Below are 20389 nucleotides of genomic sequence, written 5' to 3' on the forward strand. Positions count from 1 at the left end.
ACAGACAGCTACAGTGGCCATTTTGATTCTGGATATATGTTGTACTTCCAAAATTTTATGGATATATAGCTTGTGCTTTGATATTATGTGTTTTGTTCTTCTAGAATATTCTAATATGAAAATCATTGAAAGAACTACACAATTTCTACTGGAGGACAACCACAACTGATAAAAAGAAAACTTAGACTCCAAATAAGAAACTGAAATTTCTTTGTTGTTATTAAACATAATAAGGTAAAGTATAGAGAAGATGTCAGGTATTTGTTTTAGGGCTATGGTATTTCACTTATGAAGTGGATGGGGATTGCTTTGAAGTTTTTAAATTTCTCTATGTGGAAATGGAAAGATGTTTGTATGCTACTCATTACTGAGTCATAGGATGTTTCACCATCTCTTATTTTGGTGTTTTTGTTGTAGTTTTTGGTTTCTAATGCACATTATGTAAATTTACTTGAATTTGTTCAGACACCAAATTTGTACTCACCAAAACTGAGTACAATTAATAAGGGTAATAAATTAGTTTGAATATTCTCAACCAAGGGTATAATGTGTCTTCACTGAATTAATGCATGGTTTTCAAGTTTCAGTAACTCTGAGGGAAACATCAAAGTTCCTCTGTAAAAGCTTTCAGGCAATATTTTTTAAACAATTTACATCAGTAGTCCCATGTGGATGAGCTGGAACATGACTAAAGACTGGAGTAATGGCTTGGAAAGATGTGGGAAGAAATTCTCTAATTCTTTGGATACCCTTCACTTTTTTTTTTTTTTTTTTTTTGCGGTACGCGGGCCTTTCACTGCTGTGGCCTCTCCCGTTGTGGAGCACAGGCTCCGGATGCGCAGGCTCAGCGGCCATGGCTCACGGGCCCAGCTGCTCCGCGGCATGTGGGATCTTCCCGGACCGGGGCACGAACCCGTGTCCCCTGCATCGGCAGGCGGACTCTCAACCACTGTGCCACCAGGGAAGCCCCTGGATACCCTTCACTTAATAGAGAAAGAAGGATCCATGGTTGACTGTGAATGGGCTGTTAACTTCTTTGGACAGTGAAGAGAAGCAACCACTTCAAGGAAAGCACTAACAAAAAACAGAAGACAGCTAATAAGGGGAATTTCACAGCTGACCTCTCTGCCATAGCATACCATTAAATGAGCCCAACAAAAAATAGTTTTGAAGCATTAGTACTTCACGGTAGTCCAAGAGTTCAGGAGGGATTGGTCAGAGTTTGAAATCAAATCCCTTAAGATTTCAAAGTGGTCCCTTATCTAAACATTATTTATATGCATATTCTTCCCTGGGGAACATCGAGGAATGTTTGGTAACCAGCTGAGAGCAAGAACCAAGAAATCAAGGACTTGCACTTTAAAATAAAACTGAATTTCAATAAACATTATAAACTGAATTTAAATAAAAAATTTTCTACCCAGTAAAAAATGTTTCAAATTTTAAAATGGATTTAAATAAAAACTTGAAACATGGCACTAAAGATAAAATAGCCAAAAATATAATGGAAGGGCTGTGGGGTAATTCATATCAAACTTTTGAGAAATATTTATTACTTAATTAAACATTAAAATTTTTAGAATAAAAAAGAAGTACGAAAAACAAGAATGCCAAAAACAACACCACACTATGATTCTTTGACTCAAAAGAGAGCATTTCAGTATGGTATAAAGAATTATTTTATGTTTCAACTTCTAAATTTATTGTCTGTTATCACAGATACTGAACAACATAAGTGAATATTACTACAGGTCCTTTAATTACTTTTGCTGGATTCTGGGCCCAGAATTATTTCTTAATTTCAAATTTTGAAAAAAAAAAAAACCCATTAGTAGAAAAATTTAAAAATGATTTCATAATGATTTTGATACAACATTTTAGGGGAATGTGTGGATGTACATAAATTTAAAGATCGAGCTGTGCTGTTCACTCAGAATTTTGGTCCACTTACTTAGCTGGGCCTTTTCTTACGTAAAACTCATTTCAATGAAAAATTCCCACCTATGTCAATAAACGTGATTTTATAGCTATTCCTTCTACCTAGTAAAAATATCACCAAGGAAGAAGAGTGTAGTCTATAAAGTTAGTACCCAAACTTTATGATTCCTATTGATTTTTATCCAATTTTTCAGGTACTCATTATTTCTTTAGTGATTATAAAGAATCAAAATTTAGAGTGAATTAGTAATAGTGGCTATAAGATAATGCCAAGGTTTCTTAGGGATTCTCACAAGCCTCTAACAATTTTGAAATATATTTTTCTGAAGAACATAGGCTATATCTTTCAAAAGTACATATTTTATCACTATAGAATTGGGTAAGAGAATGCAAACATATCAATGAAAAATACACCATCTCTTCTAGTTGATAATTCTAAATCTGAGCGTTTCTAAGTGTCAGAAAGTGCTAGCACTTGATTTTATAAACACCAGAGAATAACTAATGATTCTTAGAGGAAAAAAATTAAATGAATTTATCTGGTAACAAATGCACTAAGTTACAAAATAAGATCATAAATTTAGAAAAAAGATAAGATTATCAATACTTTCAGATAATAGCATCATATACTTATAAAAACCAAGAGAATAAACAGAAACATAATAGAATTACAAAACAACACAAGGAATTGGAGTACGATAAAATAAAATTAGAAAATCAATAGTATCCTTATACACCAGAAAAAAACATTTTGAAAAATATAGTGAAAACACAGTACTGGGGGAAAGTTATATAAATACATAGGAATAATCTTAATAAAAATGTGCTAAACCTAGATGAATTTCTAAGAAATTTAGTGAGAGGAATGACTAGAATATATTGAGTTGCACACTATATTTCAAGATAGGAAGCCTAAAAATTGTTATCTTTTTTCCTAGGTTTTATGCATATCTAAGCAATCCTTAATAGGATATATTTTAGAGCTCACAAATCTACTCTAAAGTCCATGTAAAAAAGATTGTATTTTATTGATTTTAAGATGCATACTTTTCATATCTGAACAAGTCTAAAATTGGACGGTGTTTTATAGTTGATGGAATGTCATAGTTTAGATGATAAGATTTTTTCTCAGTTTTATATAATATAAAATCTTGTATTGTAAATTACAGTATCTCATATGATAGGGTATACAAATATAGTTAAAAAGCAAATTAGAAAATATTTCTCAGGAAGGGAACAACAATTGTACAACAGTGGGAGTAAAATCACTATTAAAAATTGTGAAACAGAAATATTAAAACAAGTGGCTACAGTGTTCTAGACACAGAGAACACAAAAACAGAACTAAGATATATGTAAGGATTTTAAGTCTAAAAAAGAAAGCATTATAAACCAACTGGAAAAGGAAGAGTTATTCCATAAAATGTGTTGGGGTAAGTAGTTAACATCTTGCAAATAGAACTTAATTTAGAGTCTTACACCTTAACTTTCACTAAGATATGCTGAAGATTAATTAAACAGCTAAAATATCTTCATATCAAGCATATCAAATATAAAAACAGAAATAGAAATTGTTTAAACTTCAATAATAGCGATAATTTACAAGCTTAGAAAATACAAAGGAAAATAAAATTTTGCCTATATATATGTTTATGTACTTGATTTATTCTTTTCTATTATGAAACTCATATAAACCGATGTATAAAATATATTTATACAGTTTACATAATACTAAAGAAGAAATTGTATAACTTCCCACAGCTTAATAGTGTATTGCCATAACCTCAGCCCCTTGAATGCCTTTTCAAATCTCACAGCCTCCTTAGAGAAAAGACATCTCTAACTTTCTAATAACGATTCCCTTGCATTCCTCGACAGTTTGACATACACAGTTGATTCTCATTATTCACAGATTCCATATTTGCAAATTTACCTAATTGCTAAGATTTATTTTTAATCCCCAAATCAAATATCACAGCACTTTTGTGGTCAATCGCAGACAAACGCAGAGTGGCAAAAATTTTGAGTCTCCTGATACACGTGTTCCCACGTGAGGTCGAGCAAGGTGATTTCTGCCTTTAGGTTCCAAAGGGGGACACTGTAAATGAGTCCTCTTCACCATCTACTTAGTATCATTTTTTCAAATTTTTGTGGTTTCTCCTGGTGATTTCAATTTTTAAAATAGCCCCCAAGAATAGCACTGAAGTGCTGTTTGCTGTTCCGAAGCATAAGAAGGTGGTGATGTGTCTTATGGAGAAAATACGTGTGTTAGATAAGCTTCTGTCTACATGAGTTATAGCGCTGTTAACAATGAGCTCAATGTTAATGAATCAACAATATACATTAAATAAGGTGCTTTTAAGGAGAAGCACACATAAAACAAGGTTACATATTGATTGACTGACAAAATGTTGTGGCCAGAGACTCATTGAAAACTAACTCCGTATTTCCCCTAGGAACAATGGTTCAGCAGTCACTAATTCACTATTTGCAAGTACCATGAATAAATAAGAATCAACTGTCCATATTTAACATAAGATTCGGTTTTGTATACTCTATGTATTCTTCTTTAACTTGCCTGTTTTGCTAAATATTATGTTTGTGACATTTGCCAACAGTAATGGATGTCAAAATACTCTCAAAATAAAATCAGTTACAATTGTTTTGATAGAGAAAACTGGTTACAGTTATAGTTGTTAAATAAGCAGGCACTATTTCAGAAGGAAACAGTGCAAATAAGTCTTATGATGAAAGCTTGGCTGTGGTCAGGTGTTTTAGAGCAGAGTTTCACTGTATTTCAGGAGAAATGGTAGAATATTTAAATATTTCACAAACACTGTTTGGTGAACAATGTTTATATGTTTGTATGGTGAACACATTAATCACATGTCTGTAATATTGGTATTCCATTTTAATGAGGGGTGTGGGGAGTAATTTCTAGCCCTTTTCTATCATCTACACTCTGTAAACATATATGTAGTTAGTTGAAATTATCAAGTGGGTCTATGATTATTTAACTTAATTGTCTGACCAGCCTGGTTCATAGGGCGGCCATTTTGGTGAAAGTAATACTGATGGTCTCTAGATGGGGTTTTATAATTATGACATAAAATTGTATTTAATTGCAAAAAAACCCCTAATTTTAAAAATTCAAATGTTACACTTATGGAAATATATCTGACTATGTGTAACCAATCAAAGGAAAGTGATCTTCTTAGTCCCTGCTCCAGGAAAATGTTTCTCAAAGTATGGTACTCTAACATCTGCATAAGAACCAGCTATTATACTTGTAAAAAATTCTCATTCTTGGGCCTCACCCCAGACTTTCTGAACCTAAACTTTTCAAGATATATGCCTGAAATTTGCATGTACAATAATTTCCAAAGACCCATTACTGTGATAGTTTCTGAGCAAGACGATTTGGAAATGTTGTAAGTATGCTGAGATAACTTACGGAAATATGTATTGGTTCCTCTCTTATCTCAGTGGTTGTATGGGAAATGCCATTAACTGCATTAATTAAATTGGGATTCAAAGTACAGGCAGCAGCTTCTCTGTGTGTCCTAATTTTGCTGCTATCAATAGGTACTCCAATTAGACTTCTTGTAATGCTAATGGTTTTATTCTTGAAACCTAGTGTTTTGTTTTGTTTTATTTCAGAGGGTGGAAGGATTGCAGAAAGAATGTACAAAGAGTGTATTAGGGAATCTTCTACTGACCTTCTTCATTGTGAGACCAGTTTTAGAAGCTGCTGGTTTCTGTTTGTTTGCTCCAAGGTATAGAAGTTTAGGTGGTTTTCCAAAGCCTCAGAAATGGAGAAAATGCATTCCAATTTCAGCAGCTCTAATCCCTTAATTCTAGGGGCTGCTGCCCTGGCTAGAAAAAGTGATATGTATACGAAGATATAAGAGTGAATTTTCCTATCCCTATTTTGTCCTTCAACAGCCTCTAGAAGCAAAAGTTGTTCGTCTGTAATATTGGATTTTAAAGGTCACTTTTTACTTTATAGCTCTAGGTTGGTTTTTATATCTAGATATTTTACATGACCCATAGTAAATTAGACTCTAACCTGTGCTGAAGGACAAACTATAACTATGTCTAATATCCCAGAACTTCCTTTTCCCACTCTGAAGTGAATACCTATAAGTGCCTTAACAAAGTCCTGTGGTATTTCCTTTGGATTGGTACTTAGGCAGTATATTATGGTTTTTAAAAACTTAAACTCTGGGATAAGACAAACATGGGTTGGGCTGTTTAGATACTTACTAGTTGTTTAATATTGGGCAAGTTACTTAATCTATAGAAATCTGATGTATTTTCTGTAAAACTGAGACAACCAATAGTCTTATATTATGGGATTGTTATAAGAATTAAGTGAGATAATACATTTAAGACATTTAGGAAAATGACTAATATATTAAAATGATCAAGAAATGTGTGTTATTAAATCAGACCATATTTTATTATATCATAAAATCATTAAACACATTTAATTATTTTTTAAATCATCTTCCTACAGAGTCAATAATAGCACTTTAAATTCATTACAGAATCATGCAGTGAATTTCAGAGTACAACAGTTCCATTAAATAAGAAGGATGAAAGTTAAAAAAGAAAATGCTCTTATTTCATCTTTTAGAATGTAACTGAAATTTAACTTCATGGTACCAATCATTTACTTGAGATTTTTGTACATCTTTAAAATAGGGATATCAAGTGTAATACCAGTGGTTAGATGAATGCTATTCCTTATTTTGTTTAAGATGCCACGACTCCCTTTTCATGTTTGAACAGTGCACAGATCACCCTGTAATTTCCAAGTTTATCCACGTTTAACTTAACAGGAGTGTATTCCTGGTGCTCAGCAAATGCCTTTTTGAATGAATTAGTGGTTGAATGAGAAAACTTTTGGTCACTGCGCAAGTATGTCTCTTGTGGAGAACTAGCTTTATTCAAACATTGTTCATATATTTAATTTTTTTTTAGTGAAGTAACTTTAAAAATAATCCAGAAAACACTTATTTTATTTGAGTTACAACTCAAAGACATAACCAATGAAATTTTCTGATATAAAATATTGAAAATACCATAACACTATAATAATATAAAATCTCATTCAGTTTATTTGCTCTCTATTAAAAGCACCATAAACCATACATTGATTCTTAAAAAAAATAAATGAGAATGACCTTGTACCATCTGAGGCATCCAGTTAGCTAGCCAATAAAACAAGTCTCTTTCAGGGAGTTTCTACACTGTAACTGGTATGCCAAATGTGTCAAAAAGAACAAAAGAATAGAAAAAGTATGATAAAATTAACGAAATTAAAATTAACTCAGATGATCTCAACTCACAGTCTAAAAGAAATATTGATCAAAAAGATATTTATCTAGACATCAGTTCAATATGATTTTGAAAGTTGACATAATGGTAGTACATTTATAGTTAAGAAAAAATAAATTCTCTAGATGAATCAAATAGTCTTTAGATGGCAGCAAGTAATTTGGTCAGAAATTTGGATTCTATTTCTCATCAGCACATACACATACACACAGGCAAAGGACTCTAAAATTTATGAAAAGGTTTATATTGGGAGTAAATGTCAACTGCATTGAAATAACTGCCAGCATATATAAAAACACCGAACGCTTGTACAAATTCTATTTCAAAAAAATACAATCAACTTCCTCTGACAGAAAGGTGAAGTTGACTTCTGTTCCTCTATTTTTCAAGTTAAGGACAACTAAAACCTTTGCATATTATAAATAAAACAATAATAATAAGGACCTGAAAGTTGGAAAGAAGAAGGAAGACTAGCTAAGAACCTTGGGACATAAGAAACAATACAATGGTGAGTTCTCTGGATTTTTATTTTGCCTCATTTATCCTAGGTTTAGACCTGAAGAAGCTGGCTGGCAAACCAGAAACACCAGTGGGCACACACACACACACACACACACACACACACACAAAACAGTAAAAATCTTCTCTCTCTAGCTAAAAGACCAGGAAAGAGATAACCTAGCAAGACAGAAAATGTTTAGACCATAACTTCTCTACACCTACCAAACGTGGCACCACTCCACCAATGCCAGTAAAGCCCAAATGGGGAGCCTGGACTTCTTCCACCTTTGCCCAGCTATATTGAGCCACCCACTTTCCCACTGGGGTAGTATCAGAGAAGGCCCGATAGGAAGCTGGAATTTTTATTGTCACTGGAAAATAATAACCTCCTCCCTGCCCCCCTGCCCCGTTTCAGTTGCTACCATGTAGAGAGCTTGGATTTCGACTGTCACCCAGCAGTAAGGAGATGCCCCTCCACTTTCATGCTGACTTGGCATCAGAGGAGGCCTATTGGGAGGTAAGAATTTTCACCACCACCAAGCAGTCACAAGGTCCCTGTGGTGCCAGAAAAGGCTATAAGGGGAGAAGTAACAAGACATTCCTATCCTTCCCAGTCACAGTAGTATCTGCAGAGGTCTAGGAATGAGCCAGAACTTCCACCCTTGCCCAGCACAGCAGTAATGAGGATTCCCTCACACTCAACAAGTGTCAACAGAGACAGAATGAGGAACCTGGACTTCTCCCCGACTCCCTGACAAAACAGTGTCAGACAAAGCCAGATTAAACAGAATACTTAAATAAATTCCAGAGTCTTATGACATAATAACCACAGTGCAAAAAGAAAATCACCCATGTTACTGAAATTAAGGAAAATTATAACTTCAATGAAAAAGACCCAAGACCTAGATAATAGAAATGTTAGAATTACCTAACAAATTTTTTTTTTAAAAAGCCATCACAGAAGTGCTCAACAAGCAATTATGAACATACGTGAAACAAATGAAAAATATAAAGTTTCAGCAAAGAAACAGTGTCAGTAGAGAAATATAATACATAATGAAGAGCCAATTAGAAATTTTAAAACTGAAAAATACAATACCCTTCAACACATACTCATACAAATTAAATGTTGGCTTTAACAGCAGAATGGGGCATGCAGAGGAACAAATCAGAGACCTGGAAAAAGAGAACAATGAATTACCAATCCTAACAAGAGTCAGGAAATCGATTGAAAAAATAAACAAACAGAGTCTCAAGGACCTGTGGGAAGTATAACAAAAGATCTAACGCTAATTTTATTGGATTCCAGCAACAATAAGAGAAAGAGAGTGAAGCTGAAAAGGTACTTGAAGGAAAGAAGGGGTAAAACTTCCCAAATTTGTCAAAAGAGGTAAATCTACAGATTCAAGAAGTTAAACTTTAAATAGAGTAAACACAATAAGATTCACTGCAAGGCACATCATAGTTATAGATGGGAAAATGAAAGGTAAAGGAAATACTTTGAAAGCAGCCAGAGAATTGACACCTAACCTGGAACCAATTTAAAAGACAGTGGATTTCTCATAGGAAACCATGGAGGCCAGAATAAAGAGGCACTATATGTTTTAAATACTGAAAGAAAAGAACTGGTAAACCAGAATTCTATATCCAGTGAAAATAATCTACAGTGATGAAATAAAACTAAATGAATTTGTTTTCAACAGGCAGAATTAAGTCGCTTACTCTCGTATTTGTTCTTACCAAAATTCAAATGTATATCCACATACATGTATTTTTAGATGCATATTCATATATATATATATATATATATATATATATATACACACATTCTTCAGCTTGGTTAACCATTCCTGTTTTCCACACTTTATTACCAAGATGTGTATAGATTTTTTCTTCCTTTGCTTCAAATGAAATATGCTGCTGTTAGTGACTCAGCTTATGCAATTACATCTTAATTAAGTGGCTAAATAAATTCGGCCCATGCTATCATAAAAAAATATTTAGGAATTTTAAGAAAACATCTTAATTCAATTTAAAATAAACCCTTCTGCTGCAATTATTTGAAATTTACACATAAACTTAGTGATCTCTGAGACCCCTATCTTAAAAATCTCACTAGAAATATATCGATACTTGGCAGGAACTGTGTCCAAGAGAGTCATCTGTTGTTTATGAATGAAATGCAAATCACTTCCTACAAACCAGTTTCTTAGGTTTTTCAAGACACAATTTTCTATTCCAGAGTAAGAACAGAAAATTGAGGTAGAAAAAAAGAATAATACATTTCTTTTGCTAGAGGTTTTAATCCTTACTGCTTCTGTCAGTTTTTGTGGATCTTGTGATCAGAAACTATACTTTCCTATATCAAATATAACATTGGTTTAAAATATAATAAAACATAATAACACATCTCTAATGTCAATAACAAATCCAATTTAAGGTTATTTTGTGATCCAGGTCTGACATGTGATTAAAATTCCTAAACTGTACACCCCCAAATCAAATAACAGTTGAAACAGAAACTTAGTGCTTTAAATTTATTTCCCCATTATTACCCTAGTCCTGGATCAGAATAGGAATTCCATAAGTATATTGACTAAAAAAGTGAATGATGATATTGTCATATGATTGTCATATATCATATGTCAAAATGTCACAAGATAATTTTTTAAGCTCTATAATATAAAATTCCGAATGTTTCTAGCCTGGCAACTGTAACATTCACATTCACAGGTAGAGGACCAAAAATGAATGTCACTGGTGTAAACTTTACAGATTTGATATAACAACTATGCTTTCAGCTGTTTAAAAATTCTATCATTTAAAGAAAATGTATACTTTTAAAAAGGTTAAGCATGAAACTGCCTGAATGTCTAAATATCTTCACACACCAAAAGCAATTTAAGACCAAGGACTATAATGCTTCATATAAGATTTTGATTAGTTCCTAATTCCTTTGGTACCCATCCTGGTAAATAATCAGATTCTTTGATGCCTGCCATTTGGCTGTTTACTGAGATACTTAAGGTGAGCTTATTCTTCTAAGTTAATTACTTCTTGTCCTGACTAACAACTCTACCATCCTAATTTTTTCAGGAGTAGAGGGAGACTACTGAGCTAATTGAACCATATTTCTGATGGTTGCTAATGACTTAATGTGCTCATCCTCCCAGAAAATATATTTGCATTTAACAGGAAAATAAGATGTCTTAGTAGAAGGAATGACTACCATCACAATTTCACATAGATTATGAATATTAATGCACTTTAAATGAAGTTCCCTGGAAAGATATGATTGTGTTTGTTGAATGGAAAATGTTACTGACAATTATTTCAAAAATATGTTTAGGGAAATCAGTTCCTTTGTGTAGTCATTTTAATAAAAATGTTGGTCCAAAAAACTAGGCAAAAACTATCCATTTAATCTAGGTAAAATAACATACAAGTAAAAATTTGGGAGAATAAAACTTTAAGCAATTTGTAGTTGAGATGACATTATTAGTTATTTACACAATTATATTTTCAGCCCTAATTTTGAGTTCTATCAGCTCCTTAGTTTCACCTTTTATAGACTTATTGGGGGCATAATTGACATGCAATAAATTTCACATATTTAAAGGATATAGTTTGATAAGGTTTGATATGTCTACACACCTGTGAAATCATTACTACAAACAACGTATTTACCACCTCCCAAAACTTCCACTCACCCTTTTGCAATTTGCTCCTCTTACTTCCTATCCCTATGCACAGGCCTCTGGTACCTACTAATCTGCTTTGTCTCTAGAGATTAGTGTGCATTTTACAGAATTTCCCCAAAACAGTATATATATTTTTTGAACTCTCTTTCAGCATGATTAATTTGTTTCATTTATATTGTTGTATGTATTAATAGTTTATTCCTTTGTGTGGCTGAGTTGTATTGTATTGTATGGATAGACCACACTGTTTATCTATTCACTTGTTAATGGACATGTGTGTAGTTTTCAATTTTTGCCTATTTCAAATAAAGCTGCTAAAATATGTATACAATTTTTGGTATATGCATATGCTTTCATTTATACTGAATGTGTTATCTAGGAGTAAAATAGTTGGATCATATGGAAGGTATATAAAAACCTTTAAAAAAATAAACGGTTTTAGAAATACACAAAAATCGCAAAGATGATTCAGAAAGTTCTCATAAACTGCACACCTTGAATCTCCTCCCTATTTTCCAATGCATATAAAAGTTACGTTTCCACCATACTGTAGGCTAAGTGTGCAAAAGCACTATGTCTAAAAACATGTACATACCTTCATTAAAAAACACTTTATTACTAAAACAGACTAAACATCATCTGAGGTTTCAGAGGCCATGATCTTTTTGCTGGTGGAGAGTCTTGCCTTCATACCGATTACTACTGACCATGATCAGGGTGGTGTTGCGGAAGGTTGGGGTGGCTGTGGCAATTTCATAAAATAAGACAACAGTAAAGTTTGCCATATCAATGGACCCTTCCTTTCATGAACAGTTGCTTTGTAGCATGCAATGCAGTTTGATAGTATGTTAGCCACAGTAGAACTTCTTTCAAAACTGGAGTCAATCCTCTCAAAAACTACCGCTGATTTATCAACTAAGTTGATGTAATATTCTAAATACTTTGTTGTGATTTCAACAATCTTCATAGCAGCTTCACTAGGAATAGATTCCATCTCAATTAACCAACTTCTTTGCTCATGCATAAGAAGCAACTACTCATCCATTTAAGTCTTATCATGAGATTGTAGCAATTAAGTCACACCTTCAGGCTCCACTTTTAATTCGAGGTCTCTTGCTACTTCCACCACATCTGCATTTACTTGAACCCCTTAACATCATCCATGAGGGTAGGAATCAACTTTTTCCAAACTACTGTTTATGTTGATATTTTGACCTCTTCCCATTAATCATGATTGTTCTTATTGATGTCTAGAATGGTGAATCCTTTCCAGAAGGTTTTCAACTGACTTTGCCCAGATCCATCGGAGGAATTACTATCTAGATGGCAGCTATAGCCTTACGAAATATATTTATGAACTAATAAGGCTTGAAAGCCAAAATTACTCCTTGAACAATGGACTGCAGAACAGATATTGTGTCAGCACGCATGAAAACAACACTGATCTCGTACGTCACCATCTGAGTTCTTGGGTAACCAGGTATGTTATCAATGAATGGTAATATTTCAAAAGGAACCTTTTTTTTTTTTTCCTTGAGCAGTAGTTCTCAGCAGTGGGCTTCAAACATTCAGTAAACCATGTTGTAAAGAGATGTGCTGTCATCCAGGCTTTGTTGTTCTTTTTATAGATCACAGGCAGAATAGATTTAGCATAGATCTTAATGGCCCTAGGATTTTCAGAATGGTAAATGAGGACTGGCCTCAACTAAAAGTCACCAGCTGAATTAGCTCCTAAAATAGAGTCTGCCTGTCCTTTGAAGCTTTGAAGCCAGGCATTGACTTCTCTTACTATGAAAGTCCTAGATGGCATCTTCTTCCAATATAAGGTCACTTCATCTGCATTGAAAATCTGTTGTTTAGTGTAGCCACTTCCATTAATTATCTTGGGATATTCTGGATAACTTGCTGAACTTCTGCCTCAGCCCTTGCTGCTTCTCACTGCACTTTTACATTATGGAGACAGCTTCTTTCCCTAAACCTCATGAATCAACCTCTGCTAGCTTCAAACTTTTCTTCTGCTGTTTCCTCACCTCTCTCAGCCTTCACAAAATCGAAGGGAGTTAGGGCCTTGCTCTGGATTAGACTTTGGCTTAAGGGAATTCTGTGTCTGGTTTGATCTTCTATTCAGACCGTTAAAACTTTCTCCATATCAGCAATTAGGCTGTTTCACTTTTAATTTCCTTCAGTAACTTTTCCTTTGCGTCCACAACTTGGCTGTTAGGCACAAGAGGCTCAGCTTTCAGCCTATTTCAGTTTTCAATATACCTTCCTCACTAAGCTTATAATTTCTAGATTTTGACTTAAAGAGAGAGATGTGCAACTCTTCTTTTCGCTTGGACACTTAGAGGCCACAGTGGGGTTATTAATTAGCCTAATTTCAACATAGGCATACCTTGGAGATATTGTGGCTTCAGTTCTACACCACCGCAATAAAGCAAATATCACAATAAAATGAGTCAGAAATGTTTTGGTTCCCAGTGCATATAAAATTCATGTTCACACTATACTGTAGCCTATTAAGTGTACAGTAGTTTCACATCTAACAAGCACTGTACATACCTTAATTAAAAATAGTTTATTGCTAAAAAGGATTAACATCATCTAGCCTTCAGAAAGCTCTAATTTTTTTCAGTAGTAACATCAAACATCACTGATCACAGATCACTATAACAAATATAATAATAATGAAAAAGTTTAAAATAGTATAAGCATTACCAAAACGTGACACAGAGACACGAGGTGAGTAAATACTATTGGAAAAAACGGCGCCAATAGACTTGCTGGCTACACGGTTGCCACAAACCTTTAATTTGTAAAAAAATGAAATATTTAATGAAACTCAATAAAGCAAAATACAATAAAATGAGGTACGTCTATATATGATTTGTAAATATCTTCTAGCCTGTTGCTTGTCTTTCATTCTCTAATGGTGACTTTCAAAGAGCAGAAAGTTTTAACTTTGATGATGTTTTATTTATCATTATTTTTCTCTTTTATGAGTCATGTACTTGGTGTTGTACCTAAGAAATCTTTGCCTATCCAAGAATATACACACACACACACACACATATATGTATATATATATTCTGTTACATATAAATATATATATTCTTTTTCAGATCATTTTCCATTATAGGTTATGATAATATAATGACTATAGTTCCCTGTGTCATATAGTAAATCTTTGTAGTTTATCAATTTTATATATAGTAGTGTGAATCTGTTAATCCAATACTCCTAATTTATCCCTTCCCCCAGTTTTAGTTTTCAGTTAACATTAAAGTAGAATGTGATATACAACACAGGCAATCTGCTAAGAGATTGCAAAGACAGAAATAAATCTCACCCTTTTTTATTTTTATTTTTTATTACATGTAGATTTATTTGGTTGTGCCGGGTCTTAGTTGCAGCAGGTGTGCTCCTTAGTTGCAGCTCACTGGCTCCTTAGTTGTGATATGCAAACTCTTAGCTGTGGCATGCATGTGGGATCTAGTTCCCTGACAAGGGATTGGACCCGGGCCCCCTGCATTAGGAGCACAGAGTCTTAACTACTGCGCCACCAGGGAAGTCACAAAATCACTCTTTTTGATACTCAACCAGATTCAACCCATTTCATACATGTTCTCAAAATACATGATAACTAGTCCTCAGGCAAGAGGGCTTGACAGCACTATATGTCACACATGGTTCATCCTAATTTCACCAACTGGGATGGTCACCTGTGTTTGCCAACTGGCTTTATTTAAAGAAAAAATAAACTGCTCATATTTTTATGACAGGAAGCAGTTTTGCAACTTGGGGTGAGGTGCCTGCCTAAGTTAGGTTCCTAACCTCCCACAGAAACTGAGAGATAGGTGCACTATCTTCCTTGATGAATGCATTTCAAAGAGATGGTTCTCAGGTCCTGGAGAAAGACAGCTGTTGCTATGAGAATGTCATCTCCGAGCGGAAGAGATCAAGCTAAGATGTTTACCCACGGTAGGAGCTCATTATGATTTAGCAGTAAAATCCAGAGTCTCTGGAAAGTTTTTTAAAAAGATTTACATGTTTTTGTAGTTTCCATGGTACAGATTTTTCACTTCCATGGTTAAATTTATTCTGAAGTATTTTATTGTTGTTGATGCTATTATAAATGAGATGGTTTTCTTGATTTCTTTTTCAGGTGCTTTATCATTAGTGTAATGGAATGCAAATGATTTCTGTATGTTGACTTTTTATCCTGCCACTTTACTAAAATTGATTAATTCCAACAGTTCTTTGACTGATTGTTGGGGATTTTCTATATACAGGGTCATATGATCAGTAAATAATGACCAAAAAACTACAAAACTTTGCTAAAAGAAACTGAAGACATAAACAAATGTAAAGATACCCCATGTTTATGGATCATAAGAATTAATATTGTTAAAATGGCCATCCTACCCAAAGCCATCTACAGATTCAATGCAATCCCTATCAAAATATCAAAGGCATTATTCATAGAAATAGAAGAAGCAATCCTAAAATTTATATGAAACATCAAAGATCCCAAATAGCCAAAGCAATCCTGAGGAAAAAAGAACAAAGCTGGAGGTATCACATTTCTAGATTTTAAACTACACTACAAAGCCATAATAATAAAAATAGTATAGTATTGGCACAAAAATAGACACATCAACTACTGGAGCAGAATAGAGAGCTGAAAATTAAACTCAGGCATACACAGTCCCTTTGACAAGGGATCCAAGAATAACCAATGGGGAAAGGATAGTCTCTTCTAGGAATGGTGTTCAGAAAACTGGAGAAACACCTGCAAACAATGAAATTGGAGCCCTATCTCACACTACTCACAAAAATTAACTGGAAATGGATCAAAGACTTAAGCATAAGACCTGATACCACAAAGTTCTTAGAAGAAAACAGTGGGGAAAAGTTAATCAATATTGGTCTTGGTAATAAATTTTGGGGCACGATGCCAAAAGTACAAATAACGAAAAAAAAAAATCAACAAATGGGACATCAACTTCATAACTTCTGTGCAGCAAATGAAACAGTTAACAAAACGAAAGGACAATCTAGTGATTGGAGAAAATTTTTGCAAACCATATATTGGATAAGGAGTTAATATCCAAAATATATAAAGAACTCAATCAACTCAATAACAAAAAAACAAACAATCCAATTAAAAAATAGGCATAAGAATTAAATAGACATTTCTTCATAAAGGACTTCAAAATGGCCAAGAGACATGAAAAGAAGATGTTCAACATCACTAATCATCAGGAAAATTCAAATCAAAACTACAATGAGATATCCCCCTCACACATGATGAACGGCTACCATCAAGAAGACAAGAGATAACAGGTGCTATCAAGGATGTTGTGAAAAGGGAACCATCATACATTATTGGTGGGAATGCAAATTGGTGTGACCAGTATGGAAAACAATATGGAGGTTCCACAAAATATTAAAAATAGATCCACCATACCATCCAGCAATTCCACTTCTGGGTATATATCAAAAGGAAATGAAAACAGGATTTTGACTAGATATATGCACTTCCATGTTTATCAAAGCATTATTCACAATAGCCAAAATATGGAAATAACCCAAATGCCCATCAACAGATTAAGAGATAAAAAAGGTGTTGCTGCTGATGAGATCTTAAAGCCTTTTTATGCTTGAGGTAGTATTCTCATTAATATTTAAAAGACCCTTTAAATACAAATTTAAATAATCTTTCTGTTTCTTGTACTTGGAGTATTTTGTCCTTTGTATAGATGTAGCTTTATGGTTTTAATCAAACTGGGTAAAGTTTTTCATCATTTATTCAATTTTTGTCTCCTTTCCTCTCTTTATAAACTCCAGGAACACTAATAATAGATAATCTGAAATTGTCCAACAACTCACAGATACTCAGTTCATTTTTGTGGTTGTTGGAGCTTTTTTTTTTCTCTGTGTTTCAATTTGGGTAGTTGCTATTGCTACACATTCAAATTAACTTACTTTTCCTTTACAATGTTTAATCTGCTGCTAATTCCAGTCACTTTATTGTTTTATATCAAATATTGTAGTTTTCATCTCTAGGAGATTTTTTTATTTTTCCCATATCTATAATTTATATACAATCCTCTCTCAATCTTTGAAAACATAGAGGATATGATTTTATAACATTTTAGTGTCCTTGTATACTAGTTCTATTATTAATATACTTGTAAAGTTTGTTAACATTTATTATCATAGGTCATATTTTCCTGCTTATTTGCATTTTTGGCTTTTTTTAAATTGGATGCCTGATGCTTGGATATGTCATACTTTTATAAATATTCATTAACTTTATTTTGGGATTCAGTTAAATTTCTCAGAAATACTTTTCAGGTTTTGCTTTTAAGATTTCTTAGATGAGACCAGTAGTTTTTGATTAATTTAAAATAAAATCCTTCCAATTATTCCACCCAGTGTCCCATGAATAATGGTGTTTTCCACCCTTGCTTGTAGGACATCAAGTTTTCCAAGATCTGTTTGAGCTTCTGGGATTGTTTTGTCTCTTCCTTTTGCCCACTTCTTTTCCCAGCCTCATTAATATGCTAATTCATATTCAGCTGAACACTTAGAAGGGGCCCTTCCTCATAGGTCTCTGTAGTTCTCTCTCTGAGAAGCTTTCTCCTCTCAGGTACTCTGCCTTGCAGTTTCTAACTGCCATGACTTCATTGCATTCCCAACTGTTACCTTAACTTAAGGAGTCCACTGGATTCTACCAGGCCTTATCTCTATAATGTAAGCTAGAAATCACCCCACCCCCAACCCCCACCCCAAATCAGGAAGCCTGTACAACCCTACAGATGCAAAAAGGAATTTTTTTTCTGGGATAGGTACAACTTACTCAATTCCACTCTAACCACCTTGGAAGAAGCCAATTTTATATCTATTAACAAAGTCATTTCAGCATTTGTACCTATGTAGGTGCCGGTTCTATGGATTCGCTTTTGAATCACTTTTTAATAACTTATTGTGTCCCTTGTTAATTAATAGGTCAAACCAAATAATTGGCATTAGTTCATTTTATATTTGAATAGTAATTTTTACTTATTTAAAAATTATCTTTAAAAAAAGTATAGGTGTAATATTCCATTGAGTGGAATTTTCTTAACTGTTGCTCTATTGACGAATATTTGGGTATTTTTTATTTTTGCTATTACAAATTCATCACATTTATTTTTCATGCACATGGATTATTTATTCTTCTACTTTAAAACTTTTGTTTAGGAAAAAGTCCCAAATACATGTAAATAAGTCAAAAGAGATAATCCTTTATAGAGATCATTACATAAATTGCTTAACTGGGACTTTAGTTCTGAGTAACTCAACTTACTAGTATGGCTGACCATTTCTAATATAGGCTACTAGTTGTAGTAATTTTTACTGTAAAGATATTGTATTTTTCAGCATAAAATAGCTCTTTATGGAGTTTCTCAGTTAAAACTTGAAGATGCATAATGGGATTTTGATTCCATTTTTTTGTTAATACTAGCAGATAATAACCAGAAACTTAATGAAGTCTGAGTTTGCTAGTTTAATATGTTTAAAGTCGGAGCTTCTGTAGGCTCTCCTGGAACTAATTTATAGGCTCCTGCTATAGGCACCTTCCTTATGGTCTCATTTAAGATGATGTAAAATCACCAAGGGCATGTATGGCATAAAGACTCATTTCTGAGGTTAAAATAAATAGTTAAGTAATGCCAAGTGAGTTCCTGTGCATATATGTTTGAATGTGTGTGCATTTTTCATTTAGTAAAGTTTCTTTAAATAAGAAATAGTTTTTTACCTTTTATGTCTAATAGTAAGTCAGAGAAGTTACATGAGGAAAAAAATGATCTTCAGTGTCAGTCAATTGCCTTCCATTTCACATCATCACCTACTGATTTGGAATAATATAATTCAGAAGCTAATTACCCCTCACAATATTTTAAACATACCTTTATTGATATTTCTACCACTGTGTATAGATCTAGTTGAAACTTGATTATTGTAGTATTGTTATTTTTAATTAGGTTGAAATCCAAATCAAATTAAGTAGAACTGACAATCCAGTGCTCTTAAAATAAACTTTGAAAACTGGGACTTGAACTTTATCAAAATTTATAAATGGAAAGCAGGACATTGGATTGCACTCTAAAGTTCAAAAATAGATTTACTTATAAACTTATGAAGGGACAGTTACATTACACGACCATTTATTTATTATGTTTACATACTTTTATTAAAACAATTTATTGAGTATCTGTTGAGTACCAGGCTAAATATTGGTAGTAGAAATAAAAATATAAGTACTATGTTATGTTTGCCTTAAAGACATTTTAGAAATGCTGGTAAAATAGTTCTACAGAATCAGAAAATGGGGAGGACCAACTCTCTGGAGGCATGAGAGAGAGATTCATAATTAAGCACATGTTTTAGGTGGTCTTGAAAAATGGGTAGATTAACATTTCTGAAGTAAGGGAAAGAATGCCAGGCAGAAGAAAAATGCGGAAGTTGAAAAATTTACCCTGTGGTTAAAGAAGAAGGCACAGTCTACATAAATTTTGTGAAGAAACAAATATAATCTGATAGATTTGATGGAGGAGAATTAGGTTTGCATCAAATAATGCAAGATTAGTGTGGATATTATAGTATTTTGACCTTTTCCCACTGGGGAATTTTAGGGTCTTGATGCAAGTGACTTAACCTGCAAAACTGATAGCAGACGAGAAACTGAAGCAAGTAAATTAATTAGGAGACTCTCACAATAATCTTAATAAAATTGCAGTAGTTAGATTTCAGATGACTGGATGGATCAAAGAACTTTCATAAATAGAATTTTAGAATGAAACAGGGAGAAGAATTTTCCAAAAGTTTGGTAATTAATATCAGGTCCTGATTTTCATATC

This window comes from Tursiops truncatus, chromosome 6 (genome assembly GCF_011762595.2).
Source record: "Tursiops truncatus isolate mTurTru1 chromosome 6, mTurTru1.mat.Y, whole genome shotgun sequence".
NCBI lineage: Eukaryota > Metazoa > Chordata > Mammalia > Artiodactyla > Delphinidae > Tursiops > Tursiops truncatus.